The sequence below is a fragment of the Balaenoptera borealis genome, assembly GCF_965194805.1.
Source record: "Balaenoptera borealis genome assembly, chromosome: 5".
Taxonomy (NCBI): Eukaryota; Metazoa; Chordata; class Mammalia; order Artiodactyla; family Balaenopteridae; genus Balaenoptera; species Balaenoptera borealis.
Genome location: NC_138862.1, coordinates 77,929,413 through 77,949,692, shown reverse-complemented (window position 1 = coordinate 77,949,692; position 20,280 = coordinate 77,929,413). Strand labels below are relative to the sequence as shown.

The window sequence follows — 20,280 nt, the reverse complement described above, 5'->3', positions numbered from 1 at the left end:
TAGTGTCCAGATTCAGCTTCTGGTGGGATCACAGGGAAATAAAAAAGAGCCAAATATATGGGCAATAAAGCCTCAGCTACTAAGACACCCTGAATTCTAGAGCTGGGTGCCTGCCTCTCTCACTCTGTCTGCTTTGCCCACGCTTATCACCATTTCCTTCTTTTTGGACCATTTCCAACGATGTCCACATCATGAATGGTCCAGCCTATGGTACTCTGCGTGCTGGCATCCCTGCTTCTCTGGAGAGAATTTAGATGTGCCTCTGCCAGGACTGCTGAGCCTTCTCCCCGGTTCTGTTCTCCAGGGTCTGATAGGTATTAGCAGTCTTCCCAAACTGCTGGAGGATGAGTTCTCTCCAAGTCTCAAGGAGATGTATACTCCTTCCCCGCCAGCCCCAGAAATTTCAACATCTCATTAATAGCTTTGTCTGTCGCAAAACTAGGATAAATTGCTTTTGAAGTAATAAAATAATAATATATAATTTTTTATTTTAAATATATATAAAACATAAGTGCCCCATCTTTTACGAAAATTTGATTTGTAGACACAAAGATTAACAACCTATGTGATTTACTACCAACTATAGAATAAAAGGAAATTAAGTAAAGAGGCAACATATACCATATATATATGGGAAACTTGGGAGGAAAGAGAAACAATTTTTTTTCCTTTTGAATAAAGAAAAGTATCCTCTGCAGAATTTTTCAAACTGTTCAATAAATCTTCATGATCAAAATAAAATTATCAAAGCTAAGCTAAAATACCAAAATCCATGTTTTTAAGATAGATTATTTTGCTTACCACATTGATTTTAAAGAATTCATTCAAACAAACACATTGGCAGAACCCACCACAAAACGCACCAGTGTGGCTCTGCTGGAAACCTTGTCATGCATTGTAACTGACTATTTTAGGATCTGACTTCACAGCTCATTTTGGCTCCCCTGAAAATAGACTCCAGCTTCCTGATTACCTGACCACCTGTTTCTCCTCCCCAGCCTGGCTGGGTGCCTGCCTGTGGTTTCTTTAACCATGCTGCCTCATACACCAGCCCACTCCTGCTGGTTCTCTTCCAAATTACCTTTCATTAGCAGGACCTGACCATGTGCAGATTACCCAAAAGGAAACTTATTTTCAAAATACCTAATGAACATCATCCTCTTAGCCTTTTGGGAAGAAAGAGTTTTACTAGATCTTAACACTGTCTGCGTTCTAGAAAATATTATTTGAATGAGTGAATGAAATAAATGTATTTCAAAAGAGACAGGCACATAATATAACCCCGGACAGGAAATCAGAATGCCCTGGATCTTGTTCTGGCTCAGTCGTGATACCCGAGGCAAGACATTCCTTCCTGGGCCTCCTTTATCCCCAGTCAGGAAAGGAAGTTGTGGAACTGGACTTCTGAGATCCAGTCCAGCTTTAAGTAATTTTTGATTCTTTCATTTTAAAAGTGTAATGTTATCACATTCTTAGTGGTTTTCCAAAGACTTACTCACCCCCCCCTTCCTACATTTATCTCTGGGATAAAGCTAAACTTAGATTCCCAAGCAAATTTCAAAGCTCCCTCTGGGGTCGTTAAAAGTCTCATCTTACTTCAGAGCTTGTTGGTTTTGCCTTGAAATATCAGCCAGCCTTAGCCAGTAGAGCAGGGGACGAGTTATTGTTTTGAGGTAACCCGAGGTGTAGTAACAATTCCAGGCACTGATGAGTTGCTCCAGATGCCCACACTCCCTGGGGACCTCCAACTTCAGTCTATCCAGCATATGTATTCTCCTTCTGTCTCTCTGCCTTTACTGGCAGGAAAGAATCCTGAAAGGAATCCAGGATTTAGGGAAAATAAGGAGTAGAGGTACAGCTACCCTTTTCTCCCATCCCAGCTGATAAATGGAGAAGACAAGACCCAAATGCAGTGATGAAGTGGCTCAACTGAAAAAACTTAATAAATAATTGGCCAAACCAATATCTTAACTCCTCTCTTCCATTGAATCTGACACCCTTATCACCTTACCCTTGGAAGAGGTCAGAATGTAAGTAGTATACTGACTTGTGTCAATTTACTTTTGGAGGAAGGGACAATTTACATTTACAATTTAACTTAATTATCTACAAACCACTTTCAGATTTTTAATCAGAACTTTTAAGGTATTGTAGAATATATTCATATACATATGATGTATATATATATGCTTAAAAACTTTTTAGATAACTTTTTCCTCTTAGTTCCAACGAGGTAAGTTAAATAAATAAAATCTCCGTTTTTCTCCCACTTTAGTCCTAATACACCTACAAAAAAACATGGGACGCTAACTTGAACTTCTGCATTTCAAAGACTGCCAGACCTTTGATTCTACCATGCAAAATGTAACCATATGTCTGTTTGTAAAAATAAACACAGAAAAAATTGTATGGTTGGTTGCCTTCAAAGTAGACACCCTGGATGCCATATGCTAATTCCATTTATGATACCAATGCTTTGGGAAGGATTTGTAGAGAAATTTTGCATATTATTTTATAATCAAAACCGAAATTTTACAAAAAAGGGTCTTCCTTAACTTATTTTCCAGAATCAACTTCAAATGACATTTAAATGTTTCCTGGAGTCAAGTGTACTTTGAAAAGATAAAGAATTACTATCATTAAAAATATTGCAGGGGCTTCCCTGGTGGCGCAGTGGTTGAGAATCTGCCTGCCAATGCAGGGGACACGGGTTCGAGCCCTGGTCTGGGAAGATCCCACATGCCACGGAGCAATGAAGCCCGTGAGCCACAACTACTGAGCCTGCGCGTCTGGAGCCTGTGCTCCGCAACAAGAGAGGCCGCGATAGTGAGAGGCCCGCGCACCGCGATGAAGAGTGGCCCCCGCTCGCCGCAACTAGAGAAAGCCCTCGCAGAGAAACAAAGACCCAACACAGCCATAAATTAAAAAAAAAAAAAAAAAAAAAAAAAAAAAAATATTGCAATGACTGAAGCCAAACTTCTAATGAGTCAGAGGCTTTCCTTTTGATTCATGAATAATCATTTAATATATAATAATATTACTTTTAAAAAATGGCATCATCTTAATTTTTGTAGTACTTGATCATTTTCAAAGCCCTTCTACCCATGCAAAATGATAGATTTTCTCTCCCTGCCTGGTCTGGTCTCCTAAGCATTCTCTGTACAAAGGCTTTGGGTTATATTGCAAAGCAAGGGAAAAACAAAATCTCACTCAGCCGCTAAGGCTGCTTTTAGCACACGCCCATCCATATCCAGGGACTGAATACTCCAAAGCAATCCATTCCTCCTCTTTTTCCAAAACCCCATTCAATCTCCCTCACTGAAAACTTTAGCCAGGAGGGAAACAATTTTATTAAAGCAATATACTTAACTTTCTGAAGGTGTTGCTGCATTTTGAGAGATAAACTTAACCAAAATGATTCCCAAATTTTAGGATATATGAAAGAGTTACTATTGAATGTCCTATTCCTCTATTTTTTTCCCCACTTCATTCCTGATATACCCACAAGAAAACAAGACTGACTTCCACACTCTGCATCTGAAAGACTGCCAGATCTCAGATTCTATCACTCAATGTTGGAAATTCTCTAGGAATCTGCTTCCGTATTATTGCAGGATAACAGGAAAGAACAGATGAAAATAGGAGCTTATCCTCACTGCCTCATTTTAATCAGCAAAACTTATAACCCTTTTCTTGGAAGATTATGCCATAATTGACAAAGGCTTTCTGACAAGCCTTAAGGACATTAAAAGCCAGAGATAAATTTTTTTCACTTATTCCTTTTTTTCCGCAGTGACATTCCTCTTAAGAGGGTTTCTCATCTGACATTTAAAGAACAGTTCAATGAAGCCAAATTATGTATTTGTTCATAATCTCTGTTCTTTTTCCATGAGTATAAATCAAAACTTCTCAAATTTTCCTGAAAATGAAACAGATCAAGACCTGGGGATTTCGCTCGTCCTCAATCCCACGGTGAGTCTGGAACTAAGTCAGCGAATGAAGTTTGGTAACTAGCTTTCTGATGGTGGTAGGCCAAATCACCAGCCTCCTACTACCATGCTTGTCCAAGTTTCCCACTACCTTCCCTTCCCCCCACAATCCCACACTGACCTACCATTCAGAGAGCAAGTTGAAGAGGTTATCATGAGCATCAGTCTCAACAGAGACAAGCTTGAATAGTTAAGCTCATAGGATGTTCTGGGATGAGAAAAGCTTTTAAGATCATCTAGCGCTTTTTTTTTTTTTTTTTTAATATTTATTTATTTATTTAACTTTGGCTGCTTTGGGTCTTCGTTGCTCCACGCGGGCTTTCTCTAGTTGTGGTGAGCGGGGGCTACCCTTCGTTGTGGTGCATGGGCTTCTCATTGAGGTGGCTGCGTCTCTTGTTGCGGGCTTCAGCAGTTGTGGCTCGCGGGCTCCAGAGTGCAGGCTCAGCAGTTGTGGCACACAGGCTTAGTTGCTCTGTGGCATGTGGGATCTTCCCGGACCAGGGCTCGAACACCTGTCCCCTGCACTGGCAGGTGGACTCCCAACCACCGCGCCACCAAGGAAGTCCTCATCTAGTGCTTTTAAGATCTCTGATTCAGCTGAAGACCTCCAGGCCTAGATTGGAAAGTTAACACACAAGCATACAATGATTTCGTGGCTAAGCTAGCATGAAAAAATACTTTTGTAGACAAAGCTTTTTCTTAGGAGAAAGAATTTATCAAGATTGAGGTCTGAACTCTTCCTAGCTAATTTGCTTAAATTATCATTAGACTGCAATCAGTGAGATGCTTAGTGGTACTTAGAGTCCTTGAGACCTTTTGGAACCCCTGCTTCCACTACAGCCAGAGCTCTTGGATTTTATTTGCATATAATGCATTAGAAAAGAAAGGTGCTGTGGTTTTGAAACTTGGAAAGACCCTCATTTCAAATAGCCCACACTTTCAACCAACATACCCTCATACAAGTCCAGGCAGGATCTGGGGAGGAGAACTTCCTAAGGACAAAGAAAACATATACATAATTTCTCAGTTTCTCAATACTGATGTTCGAAGTTGAAAACATCAATATTGTTCAATTGCATGAGACTTTATAAATTGCTTTTGCTTTTATTTTACATTACATTTGTGATATGCTCAGATTTCTGTGGAAGAGAATATTATTTACTTCTAGGCTACAGGTCAAAATGTCCAAGGAAACAAAAAAAGCATGCTGTAGTCAGCAGTTCTGAATCTGAATCCATCAGATCTACAATCTGAAGATGGATCCAAACACAATGGAAATTCAGTGAAGGTTCAGGGATGAACTCTGAAAAATTATTTCACTTCTGAAAGGCAAGCTGGAGAAACTCGGGAAAACAAAGACAGAGCCACTGGGTAAACCCAACCAATTTTCTCTGGGAATACCAGACAAGAGAAAATATTTCTTGGGACTTCCCAGGTGGCGCAGTGGTTAAGAATCCACCTGCCAATGCAGGGGACACGGGTTCGAGCCCTGGTCGGGGAAGATCCCACATGCCACGGAGCAACTAAGCCCGTGCACCACAACTACTGAGCCTGCGCTCTAGAGCCCGCGAGCCACAACTACTGGTTCGTGCTACAACTACTGAAGCCCGCGCACCTAGATCCCGTGCTCTGCAGCAAGAGAAGCCACTGCAATGAGAAGCTCGTGCACTGAGACGAAGAGTAGCCCCTGCTTGCCACAGCTAGAGAAAGCCCATGTGCAGCAACGAAGACCCAACACAGCCAAAAAAACCCAAAAAAACAAAAAAAAGAGAGAAGATATTTCTTTATCAAGTCTCTTCCCTCGATTTCATTTTTTCTTTTCTAGTCTTCCCCATATCATTAAATTCACCAATATCCACCTAGTTGCTCAAATCAAAAAATCGAAAATTATTCTTGAGATCTAGTTTTCCTCATACTCAATAGCTAATCACTCAAATTTAAAAATATATTTGTCCATTCAAATTTAAAAATACAACTCTAATTCATTCCCTTTGTCTCCAATCCAGTCCACCACTCTAGAGCAAATCACCATAATTTGTCACTTGGTAAACCGAAATAGCCCTTTTTCTGGTCTCCCACTTTTCATGATTGTCGTTCTCCAACTTACTCTCCATATAACAGCAAAAGAATCTATTAAATTCATGTAAATATGATTGTGTCATTCCCCATCTTAATATTCTTCAATGATTTCCTATTGCAGTTGAGATAAAATGCAAAATCCTTAATTTTTCTACAAGGTAATGCATGATCTAGCCAATGCCAAACTCAGTCTTACTTCTTGTAAATTTCTTCCTACTTCCTACTCTCTATTTTTACTGGACACTTTTCATTTTCATAAACGTGCCCCAATATTTCACACCTCAGATCCTTTCCACGTGTTACTCTCTCTTTTTAGCATTCTCCCCGTTTTTTAGTTATCAACCTAAATATTACTTTCTCAGAGGGATTTTTGTTACGCCTACAATACTAAATCCCTCTCATAATCTATTGCACAGTACACTCTCATTTTTCTTCATGGCACTGAGCACAATGTATATATTTGTGTTTCATTTTTGTCGTTCTCCTTTAATAAATCACAAGCTCTATGAAGGCAGGAATCAGATATTTTTTTCACCATCGTGTACCTAGCAACTAAAACAGTGCCTGATGTTTACTAATACTGTCAATTGACTAGTTAACTGAAAGAACCAATGAATGACTAAGTGAAGTAAATAGAAAAGTAACAAATATTCAGCTGATATACACCATGGAAAACTCAGGGAAAGCTTCTTTTTTCAATCTCCATGGCCTCTGCAACTTCCATCAGTTTGTTTTCCTCATCCCCCATGATGAACAGTAGAAAACAGTTAAGTGAATTCACTTGGCATCTCTTTAGATATTTGAAACAACTCTTGTTTCTGAATTCTTTCAAATTCTTTCATCTTTAGTAAGATACATAATAATTGCATGAATTTAATATTTATCTTTTATGTTTCTGTTATGTTCAAGGGACTTGCCTGATTTAATGGAGAATGCAAGAGTAGATAACAGACCTGTCCTCAAAAAGGACAATCTAGGGGACGTAGAAACAGTCCCGGACCAGGGCTCCAACCCGTGTCCCCTGAATTGGTAGGCGGATTCTTAACCACTGTGCCACCAGGGAAGTCCCAAAAGTCTCCATTTTTAATAGAGAAAACAGGAAAATAAAATCTCTCCCTTTTATTCAACATATACCAAATAAAATTCCAACAGAATCTAAGTTAAATATAAAATCTGTAGTCATGAGGGAATAGGAAAAAATAAAAGTCAATATTTGATCTATAAGTGAGGGAGGAATTTCTGAAATATAGAAACAAACAACTCAGTTACAAAGCAAGAGATTAATAGATTTAACTACATATTTTTAAATATTAAAATTAAATATAAATTATTAACTGTGAAAAAATTTTAAGTATATTATATACAAAGGGTTATTATCTTTAATATAAAGAATTATTGTAAATAATAAGCTGAATGCTTCAAATGTTAAAGAGCAAAAGGCATCCTAGGGATACCAAAAGAAAGAAAATACAAATAAATAGCATACGAAGAAGTGTTAAACTTTTTGACATATTTCCTTTTCACTTATCAAATTGGTAAAATTTTTAAATAATAGTTGCTGACAATTCTATGAGTTACTCTTCTCATCTGCTCTGGGAAGGAGTATAAATTGGTCTGGATCTGCAATCTCTTATCCACACTTCCAAAGTTCAAAGGCTTTCATAGCTTATTTGGTGGCAAAACCAGACTTGAACTGATGTGAGGCTACTGAAAATTTTTATTTATTCTACTTAGTGAGAATATTAATACATTTTGCTAAAGAAATATTAATGTATTTGATTGAAGGTGTTTCTCTATACCTAAAGAAGGATGTTACCTTATGTAAGGTGAATGCAACATACTATCTTTCTAAAATCCTAAAATTTCTAAATTCCAAAACATGTATGACTCTAAGGATAAGGGGTTGTGGACCTAGACTTTAATTTTTGGGAGAGGAGCAATTTTTCAGCAGTTTGGCTAGTGTCTTAGAGAAGTTCTACATTTGTCCTAAAAATAATAATACACTTAGGAACTTATTCTAAGTAGAAATCCTCAATAACATGCAGAAATATTTATAAGTAAGGATATTCACAGGAGTGTTATATCTAATATTAAGAAATTGAAAGTAACCTTTATGTTCATCAAAAGGAGAACGTAAGATAAACAGTGGTGCCAACAGATGCTGAATACCATAGTAAAAGCATACATTCAAGGAAATTGGATGACAGGTACCAGAGCTGAGGTAAGAACAAGACACAGAAGTATGCATGAAATAATAATACCAACTGTATATTTATAGAAAAAAAATACTTGAAGGCAATTATTAACTCTGGAAAGTAGAATTATGGGTTGTTTTAATTTTTTAAAATTTCACTCTTATAAATAAATCCTCCACAAATTCTGTGTGACATTTACAAGCAGAAAAAAGTACGTGTAATTTAATTTTAAAATTTGAGATTCTTTCAATTATTTAATCTCAGAAAGAGCTTTCAAAAATAGAGGCCCACCTTAGACATCTGGAGTAATATTTACATGGCCTGGACTCCCTGATGTGATTAAATCACAGGTCACATATTAGCTTTTGTAACTAAAAGAAAATACTTTTCATCCAGCAATTATTGACTCACTCAAGCATATATTTCAGGGTATTTGTTATTATTTGTCATTTAGTATAATAGAATGTAAAAAAGGGTTAGACATGCTTTAAACCTCAAAATTAAATGTTACAATAGGTTAGAAACATCACCTTATGTTTCTATAGCATCTTACAGTTTGTCGAGCATTTTCACATATGTTTTCTAATTTGCCCTTTATGTGTATTTCTGTGATTCTGCATTTTATAAAAGTTAGGTTGCAAAAATGCAAAAAAGCAGAAAGAATAACAAATTTCTGAGTTTCCACAATCTGGTATTAATAACCATTAATATTTCCATTTTTATAAATAAGAATGAACATTCTCTGGATAAAACTGAAGTCCCCCATCCACATTCTCACAGGTATCTCAAATGTATGTTCATATATGTATATACACATATCTCTCCATGAACAATATGTAGTATTCTTTTGTTTTGTGTGTAGGGGTTATTTTAAATTTTATACAATTTTATACTGTACATATTGTTCTGCCCCTTATCTTTATTTCAATATTATAAGTTCTGTCCATATTATTCACACACACACACATACACACCATTTGTGTAAACTACCAAATTTTATTGTCATTTGCTCTTCAAAATAACATTATAAGGTAGACAAGGCAGGGACTTTCATCCTACTTTACAGATGAGATGTTAAGTGAGTTACCAAGATGTATAAGAGGCTTAATTGGAATTGTTCTAACCTTAGTCCAGTGTTCAGTATTTCTTCTCTGATAAAAAGCAACTTTAGACAGAAAAGCCAGACTTACAGAAACATGAAAATTTACTGCTAGTTACAATTGATGCTACCCTAGAGAACATCTGGAGATTTGTCTCTTTTTCACCGACTAAAAGAGTTGGAAACAATGACTTCAGTTTTTACTAGTATAACTCATATGTTGAATTCATGACATAAATGATACATAACTGTATGTGATTCTTTAACTGTCCTTTAAATTTTAATCAGTGGGAGTAAGTCTTCCCAGGCCCTGGATAACAGATCCATAGGTCTCATTGCTTCAATTCTTAGGTTATAGTCTTATGGTTACTTTGAATGTAAATAGAGTCTGCATTTAGATATTTTAATGTTCTGTCCAAGATACTAGCCAAATTTGTGAACCAAATTTCTGCTTCTTGACAAAGCAGCTAATTGTTCCCTGGCCAAGTTTGGGTCTATTTCAGGCTGAAGGCCTGCAGTGGGGAAGGCGGTGGACTCAGCGTGGCAAGGTCCTTCTGCTCTCTGCTCCCTCCCTGCTTGCTTTTCTGCCCACTCACCAGCTATTTTCAGATTTCCTTCTACCAGAGTGTCAGCAGGAAAAGAAGGAAAGATAAAGGGTAGTACATTTCTAACTGCATGGGGTGACTATCATTCATGGGGTGAATGGTAAGAGTCAAATCTTTCTCTTGGTGAAGTTTTTATGAGTTCTGCAGACGTTCTTTGCTGGATCTCTCATTTAAATTTTCTGGATAACTCTCTTCCAGGTAGCTACTGTATTTGTCATTCTTTCTTCAGCACCTGGTTATACAGGCTACACATATAGTCTCTTCCTTGAGGTCCTCTTGCCCCTCCAGGCAACCCTTTTGGAGAGGATCAAGAAGACCTTAACTGACATTCTCTCATATGACCTTTACTTGAACCTTGGAAAATATTCAAGCAACCCTTAGCCACTGGTGATGGATTCCAATGCAGAAGCCCTTTCCAGGCCCTCCCCACCAAACCCAGACTGTTTTTGTCGTTTAGAATTCTTTGTTTGCAACCTGATAAAGCTTTCTGGGGAAAGAGGCAGGCATAGTGCTTTATACTGCCCAATTTTGGGGAACACATTTCAAAGCTCTTTCAGGGGTTGGCTTGAAACCCTTCTCGCTGTGTCTGGGATAAAACATTAACTGTGTCCCTCCCCCCAAATGGGTGGGGTGAAGATTTAAAGCATAACAACATGTTTCCGAAGAAAAGTCTCTGCAAATCCCCTGATCACGCCTTCTCTTTTTTTTTTTTCTTTTTATTTATTTAGTTATTTATTTATTTATTTATTTATTTATTTTTGGCTGTGTTGGGTCTTCGTTTCTGTGCGAGGGCTTTCTCTAGTTGCGGCGAGCGGGGGCCACTCCTCAGCGCGGTGCGCGGGCCTCTCACTATCGCGGCCTCTCTTGATGCGGAGCACAGGCTCCAGATGTGCAGGCTCAGTAATTGTGGCTCACGGGCCCAGTTGCTCTGCGGCATGTGGGATCCTCCCAGACCAGGGCTCGAACCCGTGTCCCCTGCATCGGCAGGCAGATTCTCAACCACTGCGCCACCAGGGAAGCCACGCTTTCTCTTCTAGTCTTTGTTTTTATTCTTGATCTGCCTGAGAGATTCCATAGCCCCAGTATCATTTCATGTAAAAAAAAAAAAAAAAATGTGTTGATAAGAAGGGGTTTGTTTTACACTGTGGTAACCAATATTTACACTATTGGCCCCTCAGTCAAAAAGAAGAGGGAAAATCTCATTCTGATTTCCTGTGTTACCTGACCAAGTGACACAGGGCTAATTATTTAACCACTCTGCAATTTCCCCCTCATTTAAAATGAAGAATAAATGAGGTAATGGGATAATAGTAGTATTTAATTCATAGGATTGTTGTGATGATTAAATGAGTTAATACATGTAAAGTCTTAAAACATGTCTGACTTGTCATAAGAACTCTGTAAATGTTATTATTTATCTTTCAAACTTCCAGGTATAAAATAAATGTCATAGAGATATAATGTACAGCATGGTGACTATAGCCAATAATACTCTTTTGCATGTTTGAAAGTTGCTAAGAGAGTAGATCTTAGAAGTTCTCATAACAAGAAAAAAATTGTAACTGTATATGATGGTGGATATTAACTAGATCTATTGTGGTGATCATTTCAAAATATACACAAATATCGAATCACAATGTTGTATGCCTGAAACTAATATAATGTTATAGGTCAGTTTTACCTCAAAAAATAAAAAAAACAAAACAAAACAAAAAATTTTAACTCAATTGGCATTTCCCTAACAAGCTTTTCTTAATTTATTCTGTCAGTGTTACATGCCTTCCTCAGTGTTCCCAGAAAAACTTAGGTGAGTTCTGTCTCTTTGTGTTTTCAAATTCATGTATCACATTCCTATAAATAAGTGTTTATATGCATGTTTTCCCCCATAACCATTTAAGTCATGGATTTTGATTTATTTATTTTTGTTTCCTAAGCATGTTTGATGGATATACAAGTGAACACGAAATATATGATGGTGAGACTCAAGAGGGAGGGGATATAGGGACATATGCATGCATATGGCTGATTCACTTTGTTGTACAACAGAAACTAACACAGTATTGTGAAGCAATTATACTCCAATAAAGATCTATTTTAAAAAAAATAAATAAATAGATCGAATTGCTTAATAATGTCAGTAGATAATCCACTGCTGAGGTAGACAAATGAATGAATAAAGCCTGAATAGCAAACAAGTCTCTGAAAGCTCTAAAAAAATCACAGAAACATACACAGTTTACACATGATGGTGCCAATATTTTCTTATTAAAGCCATAAGAATTTGTAACAAAAACAGACTAAGGAAGCATTGGATCTTACCAGATGTTTAATGATACCAGGCTGTGTTCAGAAAGGAAAGCATATATTTTATAATCATCCCATGTGGTAATTTGTTGAAAGAAATATCAGTCTAAAAAATAGAGATAGCCATTGTTCCCTGTTGCTATTGGGTAATTCTAGCTGATAATTATGCTCTAAACCTCAAGGAGAGAAAATGAAACTCACAACTGATCAAAGTAGCTAGATGATGAAACTATTGAGTATTAATCTGATAAAATTAGAAACAATATTTAATTATAATTACCTTGTACTTATAATGACTATGGATAAGAGACTACAATAAATACAGAGTTAAATGTAGCACAATTACATTCTTTTTCTTTTGATTCATAAATAATTTTTAGTATTAAATTAATTCTTTAAAAATATTATAAAGTTAATTGAGACTGAAAGGTACCCAAACAGAAATAAAATTGATTTCCTTGATATTCAAAAATAATTTAATTATTTTTCAATATTTTTCATTTTTTCAAATGGATACTTTCTTCAATGGTAGAAGGCAGATGCTAAAAAAATTAGCAATCATTAAGAGAAAATAATAGTGAGGAAAAGTCTTGCTCTTTCATGGGTTATTCCTCTTTAAGCCAAAATAGTCCACTTATTTAATTCCATCAGATCTGAAACTTGGGAATGTTTTGAGCCATAAAAAATAAAGTTATATTAACCCTTATAATGTTCCATGAATTCCTCTCCGTAGCATGGAGAACTACTCTGGAAGCCATGTTGAAACTTTGGATATGTCCTCTTGTGGCATTGTTATCCTGCCTACTTGAGTCCGAGTAAGTCCTGGTAAGTCCCTGGAAAGGTTTGGATGCTAATATGGGAAATGGGGAATGAGTTAGACTCATTCTGCCTTTGCCTTGCTATTTCACTTTGGGCAAGTTATTCAAGCTCAGCTCTAGCTATAAAATGGGACATTTGTTTAATTATTGGTAAAGTGGAGATGAGTACATTTATTTCCCAGGGTTATTTTAAAGCCTAAAGTCAATCTTTATTCAGTGCCTTAGAACTTCCCACATACCCTATAACAAGGTTATTATATTAGTAATAGATTTTGATTCCAAGAAACAGAAACTAATTCAAATAGAGGAGGGATGGGTGGGCAATACTCTTCATGGCGGGAGTGGAGCGGGTCCACTTTCCTGTGTTCTCAACTTGGGATGTACTCATATATTCAGTCCTGCTGAGAGGGATTCACCCCTTGTCTCAGCAGGTGTAAACACACTTATTTGGTGTATGAAAACTGGAAGCTCAGGGAGGGTATTTAATGCACTCACAGTTTTGACTAGATATTTAAATCAGGACAGGCAGGAGGATGTTCCTCTTTACACTAGGGCAGCTCTTCCTAAGAGATCATCAGCTGGCCAAGGCACAGAGGCAGTTCTGTGCAAAACAGCTCTGAACACTTGGATCATCTTTCTCTAGGTCCTCAGGTCCTGCTGGGTTATAAGCCACAGACCACCTATGGACCACTCCAAAGGTTGGAGCCCACGAAGCATTCTTGTCCCCTTGTCCCATTTCTGCTTTCATAACCCCTCCTCTTTAGACTTTCTCTTTCAGAAGTTCTCCTTCAGTTTCTTATCCTGCATGGGCTTAATAACTAATCAGAAAGCGTTTAATGGCCAATCAGATGGAGCCTTAGGACCCAGTGGCACAAAATACACTTTATACCCTCATGGAATACATGGGGTCAGATCACTAGAAATACAACTGCTGCTCTCTGTCATCTGTGAGGAAAAAAGAGTGATTCATTTCCTTCATGATACATCAAGAGCTGACAACTGGGGCTTCTTGATAAAGCAACAAAAATAAGTAAATACATAAAAGTCCAAAGCACAAGCAGTTTCCCAGCCTCGTCACAACATCATAGGCACTCAAACAGATTTTCAAGTGAGGAAATAAAGTACGATACTCAGGCCTCACAGGCAGTAGAATTCCAGGTACTGAGAAGACTACCTCTCAGAGGCCACACCATTTTTCCTACTGCTCTTTCTCTCTGCACATTTTTGCTCCATTCTCCCCTTTGTTATCCAGCTTCCTTGATATATTCATCTTGCACATAATCATTTTTATGATTATGATCATTATAGTATGATCATTATTCTTGGATATACATTATGACTTCTTAGGTCTGGCACCTACCTTCAGCTGGCAACGGTCTCTGTGTCTCTTAGATCAGAGAGACAATTAGATTAGCCCAGATTAGTATCAACTCTCTGAAAATACCAGCAAGATAACCTGATGACCACCAAAGTAACCTCTTGATAAAGGAGAGTTTATTGCTCAGTAACATCTCAAAAGAAAGGGATAGCAGGGGTGGGATATATATGAGGATTTGGAGGTCTAGTTCAAAGTCTTTCAATGCTGGAGCCAACTTGAGATTGAACAGGTTTGTGACTTAACAGTTTAGGGTTGATGGACACAGAGAAGCAAGGGTTTCTAAGGGTGTTGAAAAAACAGTCTTCTGATGTGCCTACTGAAGTTACCTATCGTTCTAAGAAGGAGTAAGAGTAGTTGAGTAGTCAGTTGTTCAGATAAATGGATTCGGAGGGTAGTTATTGAAACAAACACTAAAGTCACTTGGAACTTCATCTTCTTGGGCTAGAGTTTCCCAAAGTCATGTTAATTTAGACAGTAACCTGTGTGTTTTAGATAGTTTTCTGTTCTCAAGTCTCAATGCTGACTGTGATTAGAATCATTTGGAAGAGGGAGGACATTAAAAAAATACACATCATCCCACGTTGGGACGTTTCAATGTTTAGCTTCAGGGGAGGTGCTTGGACATTGGTAAATTTTTAAAAAATTTCCCAGGTAGGGGCTTCCCTGGTGGCGCAGTGGTTAAGAATCTGCCTGCCAATGCAGGGGACACGGGTTCGAGCCCTGTTCCAGGAGCATCCCACATGCTGCGAAGCAGCTAAGCCCGTACGCCACAACTACTGAGCCTGCGCTCTAGAGCCTGTGCTCGGCAAGAACAGAAGCCACCGCAATGAGAAGCCTGCACACCACAATAAGAAGAGTAGACCCCGCTCGCTGCAGCCAGAGAAGGCCCACGCGCAGCAACGAAGATGCAACGCAGCCAAAAATAAAAAACAAAAACAAAAAAAACAAACAACAAAAATTTCCCAGGTGATTCTAATGTTCAGGTGTGTGGTAAACCAATGACCTAGATAATCTTTTGAAGCCAGGCCATAAAAGTCATATATATATGGCCACTCAGTGGTTTTGCCATGTTTGATCAGCTATCCATCAGTGGTGGTGAGGGAGGAGGGGAGAAGGAAGCTGGGACATGAGAAATATAAGATTGCTCCTTCTAAGGACAGTGGGTGTGGCAGGTAACTGGAAAATTGTCTACCAGAGGTATTTATTATCCCTAGGGAGTGCCTGATCTGAGATGAACCATGGTATGTGCACTCCACCCACATTTTTTATCCAGGTGTTAAAAGACCAACACCCCTGGAAGTCATAAGGGTTTGAACTGCCAGGACATGAATGTGTCAGGAGTCTGTGTAGGCTGGATACACAAGGTGCCATGATAGCTATTGATGACTAGAAATGGGTGGAGACAGCAGAGGGAACCTTGTTTCATTCCTAGGCCGTGGCCCAGAGGTTCCAAAGAACAGACACTGAAAAGATGATGAATCAGCTAATCAGTGTGGGAGTGCCAGATTATGGTCAGAAAAAGGCTGTGGGAAACAGGGGAATGGAGAAGAGGGGGAATGGCTAGAGGTCTATCAGGGCAGAGAAGGGGTTTGACAGGGATTTAAACTAGTGTCCCATGGTATTCTTGGTGGAGGAGTGTAACGAAAGCAGGAACTAGAGGTGAGGCACTAGGGAGAGCAGCGGAAAGCATCTGGCCACACAGTAGCAGAGAAGAAAAAGGATTCAGTCTGGGGATAGTTGTTGTTGGTGTTTTGATCTCAGGCTACTTGACAAAGGTAGAATTGTAAAGATTATCTACAATGACCTACCACAGCAAGCAGGGAATAGAGGGTTAGTGGCAGAAAATGGGAAGGGACAATCTTTCAGTGTTTTCCCCAGTGAGACAAAAAACAGATGAATAAAGAATACCTCAGAGAATCATTGTTCTCAGGGAGGATGGCATCAGATCCATAAGTTACTTACTAATGGACCAGAAAAATTGGAAGGGAAGAAAAGCAGCCATAATACTGAATAATAAGAATAATAAGGCAAAAACTAGTTTGGCAAGATTATGGAAACACAACTATGTCATATACTACTAGTTTATGAAATCCCTTTGAAGAGCAAGTTGGCCTCAGAAAATGATTTAACAATGCCATTTCTAAGTATAACTCTTAGAGAAATTCTTACAGAAGAAGATATTCACAAGGATGCTCAAAAAGTGTTGATTGTAAAGACCCATAAGTAGAAATAGTCCCAATGGTTGAAGAGGGACTAAATTAATTATTATACTTTAATATCAGGGAATACAGTATGTAAATTAAAATAAATGACTTTGACTCTAAGAATTGACATTTATAGATAATAAGTGAAAAAGCAAGTTGAAAAGGAATACATGTGGTGTAGTAGTACTTATATTTATATATATTTAAATATATAGACAAGTTACATATTTCATTTATTGATACATACACATATTTAGGAAAGATATAAAAATATAGATTGCATATGCACCAAAGCCACGAGAACAATTGCCTCTGGAGGAGGAATTGAGATTTGGAATTGTAGTACTACTTGCTGTGTAATAATTTATTTTTAAAAGTCTGAAGCATATACGATATATTATTATCAGATTGGTAGGCTCATGGGTGTTGTCTGCATTTTCTTTTGGCTTTACTGATCTTAAAACAAACTAACCAAAAATAAGTATACAAACAACAAAAAGCTCAATCACTAGGTGCTTTTCACAATATTTGGTGAATTTTATTAGTTCAATTTATCAAATACCATATAGGGAATTGAGAATGTAAGGACAATAAAATTTAGTCCATGCTCCCAAGATGCTCACAATATCTAAAGACACACACACAATTATTCAATATAAAGAAAACACACACACAATTATAAAGGTAAGTATAAACTTTTATGGAAAGACATATAAAGAAGATATTAATTTTTGTTAAGAAATGGGAATTAAAAAAACTACAATGTGGATGGAACATTTTAGATGGGCCACTAGGAAAAGTAATTTTTACAGCAGGCACAGGAAGAAATGGTGTTCAGAAAGGTGAAGAGCACAAATAAAAAGACAAAGAGATACAACATGAAGATATTTTTAATAACAATACTTAGTATTGTGTGATTGGATCATATGGATTGTGGAGGTAAATGGCAGAAAATGGACCTAGAAATTGGGGCTAGTTAGTAAAGAGCCTAGAATGCCATATTAAGGAGTTTGGGGTCCAAGGTGCATTGCAGTAAAACAATGCTGCTGGCGATATGGAAGATGGATTGAATTGATGTTAATCTGGAGGCAGGAATATAAGAATACAAGTAATAGCTACCCATCATGCATTACTAGATGATGAACAATGTTTAGATGGAGTCTCTTCCACGTCAGTCACTACAAATAGAGCCTCATGTCTTTAGAGGTGAGCTGATGGTCAGAGCTGGAACGATTATCTTGCTCGTGGCAACCCCAGAGAGAAGCCAATATTGAGGCTCAAAATGACCAGAAAAGTAGAGCACAAAGTTGCTCTTCACCCAGTGGAGAAAGCTTTCTGTTGACTATTTTTCATCATAAAGAATAAATAAATATGTTTTGCAAAGCAAAACTGGCTTTCTTGAATGGTTCCACTGTAAACAGGAGCCCTTTGTAACTGCACCCTTAAGATTCTGTTCAACCTGCCAAGGGGTGGGTTCCCTTGGCTGGAGTAGTAACACAGATTGGCTCCTTCACAGGAAAATTGAGAATTTGCAATAAACCATCAAGGGCCCTGAAAGCACTTGTTTGAGTGATATTGATGCTTGTGGTTGGAGTGACATTCTGGCTGAGACAGAATTTTTTCTTTAACTCCCACCCTACTCTCCCCATACCTTAGAAAGAATACTGTTCTGTATGTCAGAGGACTTTGAGCTTACCTCAGTGAAACCCTTTCATCCTGTGAGTTATTTATAAAGTTGCTTTACCTCTCTGGGTTCCAGACCCCTCATCTGAAAGTAAATTTTATTTCTCTCAACTATTTCCATCTTTGTCTGGGTGTATGGAATACGATAACCATATTACTCAGCAGTTGGGCTTGACTTGCTCATTCGGTGTCCTTCAAATTCCTTCCACTAATAAAAGTGAAAGGAGTGGAATGTTTTTGACATGCCTCAAAAACATTCCTGTGTGTCATCTAGACTTTGAGGGGAATGATGATCCAAATGTGGTTCCCGATCCATAGAGGATTTGGCACAGAGCAGTATGTATCAGTAGTTCAAGGCCAAGCAGATGAAGATGGGTGTAATTCAGCTGATCCCAAAAGATCTCAGAACTTGGCACCAGGTGACTCTCCCGTAAGTGTGTGTGGACTCTGGCCTTTTCAGGCTTCCTGGAGAACTCCTTTGGGGAGAAGTTATGTGCTTGGCTCTACCTCGGACTATTTTTATGGTTCTTATTTTTGTTCCTAACATTTGGCCCAGTCAGAGAGTCTTTCTCTCTCTTATGATGAGTTTGAAGTCCTTACCCATCTTACACTTCAGAGTTTTGTTAGTGAATTCAAAGTAATGTCTGTGCTTTTCTTTTAAAGAAGGAATTTGAAACTGGTAATCTAAAGGCCATTTCAAAAGCAATATTCTTAGTCTTGCCAAAGTTCAGCACTGGGCTTAGGGTATGCAAGGCAGTGTAGAAAAAGCTTTGATAAAGTTCTTTTACTAGCTGTGAAACTTTGGGCAAATTATTTACCACCCAGGATCTTCAATTTATTTGTAATTAAAATCAGGAACACAATGCCCACGTATAAAAATTGTTACAATGGTCACTTGAAGGAGAAGATTCACTTAAGAAATCTTGGAGCCAAGGAGGTGTTCAGCACAGATTAGTTCAAGTTACTACTCTATTCAGTGTAATCAACCAAAAAAAAAAAGAAAGAAAATGCTGTTGCTTTCTAATAGCAACCTTGAATTTCAAAATTGTGTTTTCGTAGGTTATTTTTTTCAGTTTCATTTTAAGATTAAAATAATGTGATTATAAATAGATTACAGCAGTGAGAATGTGATAGAAGTGGGAGGTAGGATTGTGATTTAACTTTCTGATATACTCATCTTCTCAACTGGCTCCACCACTGTTGACTGTTGTCATGCCTTACAAACTAATGCATTTCTCTGGGACTTCTTTATACCTCTCTTTCCATTGATCTTTCTGGGTAAAAGCCAACTTTTTGATTACTCTGTGTTGACACCTGAGCAGTCAAACATTGCTGGAGTAAAACAGATAAGTATGCTGTGATTTACAGCTCACTTTATTTATTTATTTATGTGTTTGTTTTAAAATTTTTATTGGAGTATAGTTGATTTACAGTGTTGTGTTAGTTTCATGTATACAGCAAAGTGAATCAGTTATACATGTGCATATATCCACCTTTTTTTTTTTTTTAGATTCTTTTCCCATATAGGACATTACAGAGCATTGAGTAGAGTTCCCTGTGCTATATCGCAGGTTATTCGTTATCTATTTTACATACAGTAGTGCGTATATGTCAATCCCAGTCTCCCAATTTATCCCTCCCTCCCTTATCCCCTGGTAACCATAAGTTTGTTTTCTACATCCATGACTCTACTTCAGTTTTGGAAATAAGTTCATTTGTACCCTTTTTTTTTAGATTCCACATGTAAGCGATATCGTATTTGTCTTTGTGTGTCTGACTTCACTCAGTATGACAATCTCTAGGTCCATGCATGTTGCTGCAAATGGCATTATTTTGTTCTTTTTTATTGCTGAGTAATATCCCATTGTATATATGTACCACGTCTTCTTTTTTTTTTTAAATAATTATTTATTTATTTATTTATTT

General features: G+C 37.7%; 1 long non-coding RNA gene and 1 pseudogene across 2 annotated transcripts in view; both read left to right on the top strand.

The window, feature by feature from the left end:
* Positions 1–20,280, top strand: part of LOC309629339 (craniofacial development protein 1 pseudogene) — a 368,808-nt pseudogene that overhangs the window by 216,114 nt on the left and 132,414 nt on the right. The window lies entirely within an intron of this gene.
* Positions 4,562–20,280, top strand: part of LOC309629244 — a 39,142-nt gene continuing 23,423 nt past the window's right edge. Inside the window, exons 1-2 of the long non-coding RNA XR_014244950.1 lie at positions 4,562–15,118; positions 15,434–20,220. This is a non-coding gene — a long non-coding RNA (uncharacterized lncRNA). The remainder of the gene's footprint in view (positions 15,119–15,433; positions 20,221–20,280) is intronic.